This window comes from Epinephelus moara, chromosome 13, assembly GCF_006386435.1.
Source record: "Epinephelus moara isolate mb chromosome 13, YSFRI_EMoa_1.0, whole genome shotgun sequence".
In the NCBI taxonomy this organism is placed as follows: Eukaryota; Metazoa; Chordata; class Actinopteri; order Perciformes; family Serranidae; genus Epinephelus; species Epinephelus moara.
Window position 1 is genome coordinate 11,744,980 of NC_065518.1, and position 5,300 is coordinate 11,750,279.

A 5,300-nucleotide genomic window follows, 5' to 3' on the forward strand; every position below is an offset into this window, starting at 1 on the left:
CCAACTGTTGCCAAGAGGCAACTTTAGATATTGGTCCCTAGATTATGTTCACCGAGTTTCATGCAGATCGGTCAAACTTCCTAGGAAGAGATCGATTTTAAGTGTTTTTCAAAACTTTCAAAATGGCAGAAAATCTATATAACCGGAAGTTATGGGTTCTTGAGGCAAATTTGTTCCTCATGAGGAGAGGCATCTCTGTGCAAAGTTTCATGTCTCTACGACATACGGGGCATGAGATATGCCCATTCAAAGTTTGCGATTTCAATCGGACAATTTGCATCACCACAGACACAGACACAGACACAGACACACACACACACACACACACACACACAAGTTTTCGTCATTATATAGTAAGATGTGTGTCTTGAGGCAAATTTGTTCCTCATGAGGAGAGGCATCTCTGTGCAAAGTTTCATGTCTCTACTACATACGGGGCATGAGATGTGCCCATTCAAAGTTTGCGATTTCAATCGGACAATTTGCATCACAACAGACACGCACACAAACACAAACACACAAAAACACACACACACACGCACACAGAGTTTTCATCATTATATAGTAAAATGTGACATCCTGTCAGTCAGACCAGGCAATGCAGGAAAGCCACGTCAGGTCAGCACATGAATCCACGGAAAAGGACTGATAAATTAATGTGGTAAGTTGTTTAATTTATGTACATGTTTAAGTTAATAAATTAAGGAATATTTGATTCAAATGTAGATAATAAGTTAAGGTTAAAAACTTATTTATAAGTCAACTATTTACAAGATAGGGCTAATTCATGGCTTTGTATACAGCACAATGATCGCCAGTATAAAGTTTAGCCTGCAGCTCTTACGCTTTGATGAGAACACTAAACCGTGACAGCTCATCCAGTTTTACAACATGACATCTCTTGTTTTATATGACCTGTATTAGGGCTGGGCGATATCTCGAGATTTTAATATATATTGATATATTTCTAAACACGATATAACACGGGACAATGTCACTTCTGTCGATAGAGTTCATTTTGCGTTAAAATGACAATACATGGGCCGCAAGTTCACTCTCTCCCTGGGTGTTTCTCAAAGTCAGAGGCAAGGCAAGAGTCCTCCCAAGCATTCAGTGAACACACATTGGAACAGACTAACATGATCGTCATTAACCCTCAGCAGACTGAGGAGCTTTCAGTTACTGTGATCATTTTGGCACTCTGTAATGTTGTTGGACAATTTTAAACAAATGTATCAGTGTGGTCAGAATCAGAGACTTTTAGGGAGAATATATTTCTGGATCATATTTAAGAGTACGTGGAATAATGAAGTACAGACAACAGCTGGAAGTTATCATTGACAGTATGAACACAGACTCACACACAGAATCACTCAGTCATTTCAAAGTGATCCATATTTTCTGTGTGTGTCACCACACACTGCGCTACAATAATATGAACTGGTCTGATGAGCTCTGAAACAGATGACCGCGCCCATTGTACATTATACCGCCAGGTGATCGCCGGTGATCAAATCTGCGCAGGCCTGGCTCATCTCGAACGAACCCAACAGCTTGATAATTTGGAGATGGTTTGGTTTTAAAGTGTCAGATGATCAGCAGCAAAATGTTTTCTGTAAAGAATGTCGAAAACCGGTTGCAACTAAAGGTTCAAGCACAACAAATCTCTTCCACCACTTACAACAGCGCCATAAAGTGCAATACGAGGAGTGTGTCAAAATACGTGCTGCGACTCAGACCACAAAGCTGTTTACTGTTACTGTTAAAATTGTAACACAGTGTATGTTTGAATTGATTACTGTGTGTATTTTTGTCATGCAGGAAAGGGATTTGTTTTATTTTATTGAAGGAGCATTTTCATTTCATATATGCAGACAGTTTTTTTGTTCAATTTTGATATTGTGCAGAGTGACCTCTGTTAATAAAGGTGCCTGTGTGACATTTGGCACGTGGCTTAAACTTGTAACTGACTGTTTTTTTTTTAAGGGTTTGCCTCTGAAAAAAATGAAACTAACAGGGACGCTATGCTATAATGCTTTGGGGAAATTCCAATTACGTCACAGAAAAAATATCGATATATATCAAGTATCGCCATTCAGCTAAAAAATATCGAGATATGACTTTTAGTCCATATCGCCCAGCCCTTGCCTGTATGGTAGAAATGATGATGCTGTTTCATGATTGGCTTTATGTGAACAAGACAGTGTATAAATGAAAAGGAGGTCTTTTCTCTTGGACAGACACTTCACATCATCTGACACCAACTAACGCTGAATTTACAAAGGGACATCACCCAAGCTGAACTGCCACAGACTCGGTAAGAATAAGTCTGTTATCATCTGTAAATTATTGCTGACAGAATTGATCATGTACATTTGTTTCCTATGTCTTAAAGTTAAATCAAAAACAAACAAATGTGTTTTATTCGGGGTTTCCTGATGAGCCAGAGGGTGAGGGCACACTTGACACACCACCCAACCCAACCAACTGAAGAGAAAGAATGCCTGATGAATAAGGAGAGAAACTAGAATTACCGCCCCGCTGTTGTTTGCCTCCACGCACCAGTCAAGTTTCTCTTACAATGAAAACATGAATGCTTTACAACCACTGCCCCCACAAAGGCATAACGCTGAGTTCGTGTACAAAAATCTCTAAACGTTTAGAGTGGGTAATTTTTTTCGTGTAAACGTGTACACGGGTTTCACCGCTGGGTGATGCTATTGCTTTATACCAGTAAAGCCCCAGTTATCTGAATACCATCCGAACGGGCCATTTAACCAACGCGCCGTTTTCATAGAATGGAGCACGTAGGCTACTGGGGCGTCGTTCGCCATTCCGAAGGGTCGACATTCCAAAAATTAATTTCCATTTATCGGAGTGGCGGCCCTTCCTCTTTTTTTCAAAGGGTCTGCCATTCTGAATTCTGTTCCCTGAGTCCTGACAGTAGCCGTATTTCCCATGCATTTCAGCGATTTTCACCGGGGACGCACACGAATAATTCAGGCAGACAATTTTTCAGCGAACTCCTCTGGTAATTTTATTAAAAAGCAGGGCATATAGGTCCACAGTAACTTATTATTGTTATCATTATTATGCGTAAAAGCGCACACAATTCCGTGTCTTCTCACCCCGGATGCTGTGATTTGATGGTCCGGTACTCATTGTAGCCCACTCTTATCAGACCCAACAATAATAATAATAAGTTACTGTGGACCTATATGCCATGCTTTTTAATACAATTACCAGAGGAGTTGCTGAAAAACAGGTAGCCTAATGTCAGCCTGAATTATTTGCGTCCGTCCCCAGTGAGCGGCTGAGGAAGGGGACGGAGTGAAAATTGTCCCTCACTGCGGGGGAGAGGAGAGAGGGCTTCCCCGGAGGTCAGGCCTCTTTACCCGGTCCCTTTCCTCCACACTTAAGACTTATTTTTATTGTGCCGATGGTGGCTTGGAAAACCCCCCCTAACTGTGTCACACGGGCAGAAGGGAAGGCGACCTGAGCTCAGCCGGTCCCCTTCTCCACACTTTGACTTATTTTATCCTACTTGGTTCTATTTCTCCCTCTCTGGGAGCCTGGGCTCACCGCACAGCAGCCCTCCACATCCCTCCCTCGCTGCCCCGCACATATACTCCCGAGCCTCGGCGCCTCTCCTTGACCAACTAACCTAAATACAATAAACACTACTAACTGTAAACCTACACTAAAATACACTAAAACACTACTAACTGTAAACCTACACTAAAATACACTACACTAACAATACAATTCGACAAATTACTAGCTATTCTCTCTGCTCTACTACTCTCTCTGCTCTGATCCAACCTACTCGCTATCAGTTTGATAACTGCGGACAGAATGGTTTCCTGTTCTCCCTCACCCCTTACCCCCCCCACCCGCGCTGACGTCACTGAATCAGGAAGTGAGCTGAGTTGGGTATCTCGCTTCATCCAATATCTCTGGTTAGACTTCATAACGCCTGTATCTGATTGTAAATCCTGATGTGAGGTTTGCCTTGTGGCTTCAGGAAGCAGCTGTAGAGCCGGAGTATCTGCCGTCCTGCTGAGAAATCAAGAGCATCACAACGCCCAGAGAAATACAAGGTAGAACACCACAGAAGAGTGGGCACTGGATGTGTTGTGCCATTTATCAGTAGCATGTCAATTTGTAAGATATAATGGTTGTTTTTTTGTTTTAAAACAGATGGCTGCTGGCCGTATCGCTCGTGCTTTTGAATATGCCGGGAACGAAAGGGGCAGGGCAGCATTCAGAGACAAAACACTGCGTAGCAAAAAAGACACTCTGTTTTATCATACAGGTGCTGATGGTCAAACATGCAGCCTCATGTATTTCAGCAGACGTTTTATACAATGGTTGGATACACTGAAGCAACAATACCCTAAACTTCAGGAAACTCAACAGGATGGTAAAATCATCCTTCAGTCCAAGGAAGGTATCATAACTTTAGATCCGAGTGTAAAGGCTGTGGTACAAGGCCGACAACTAATGGGGAGGTTTGAGAGAGACTTTCCACAAATGAAGCAAACGGTCAGGCCAGGCTCTGACAATGCTAACAATAGAGCTCGTCCTTTTGCGTACCCTATAGCACATACAAATGAGAAAAAACGTCACAAGTTCAGAAACAGGAGACTGCAAAAAAATCACGACACTTTGTTTTCTTGTGTTACTGTCAAAGATAGAGTTACTACAAGATGGAACCTCATGTTCTTTAGCATGCTTGTAAAAGAATGGCTAGGTGCAATGCGGCAAAATTATCCTGAACTTAGGCCAGACACACCGGACAATATGATCACACTCAAGTCCAATGTAGGTACCATAAGCTTTTATCCTGAGGTAAAAGTTGTGGTAGAAGGCAAGCTAATGAAGAGGTTTGAGAGAGATTTTCCACAAATGAGACAAACGGCCCAATCTACTGACTTATCAGCAGCAATGGGAAGGTTAACCTTAAACAATGAGGAATAACATCCTGATGAGCCAGAGGGTGAGGGCACACTTGACACACCACCCAACCCACCAACTGAAGAGAAAGAATGCCTGATGAATAAGGAGAGAAACTAGAATTACCACCCCGCTGTTGTTTGCCTCCACGCACCAGTCAAGTTTCTCTTACAGTGAAAACATGAATGCTTTACAACCACTGCCCCCACAAAGGCATAAAACACAGAATAAAACATTATAAATAGCGGATTCTTAAAGCTTTATCCTACTACTTTATTTTAGGAATATGTAATTGGGTTGTAAAATCTATTATATATTGTTTTCTGATTTGTATTTAGTTTGTA

The 5,300-nt window shown here is 41.9% G+C and overlaps 1 protein-coding gene and 1 long non-coding RNA gene across 2 annotated transcripts in view; one reads left to right on the forward strand and one right to left on the reverse strand.

Annotated features, from left to right (window-relative positions):
• Positions 1 to 5,300, reverse strand: part of LOC126399829 (glutamate dehydrogenase, mitochondrial-like) — a 36,594-nt gene that overhangs the window by 6,318 nt on the left and 24,976 nt on the right. The window lies entirely within an intron of this gene.
• LOC126399866 (uncharacterized) lies at positions 78 to 5,294 on the forward strand. Its single transcript, XR_007570928.1, has 4 exons — positions 78 to 661; positions 2,241 to 2,317; positions 4,025 to 4,100; positions 4,201 to 5,294. It is a non-coding gene; the product is annotated as an uncharacterized LOC126399866 (long non-coding RNA).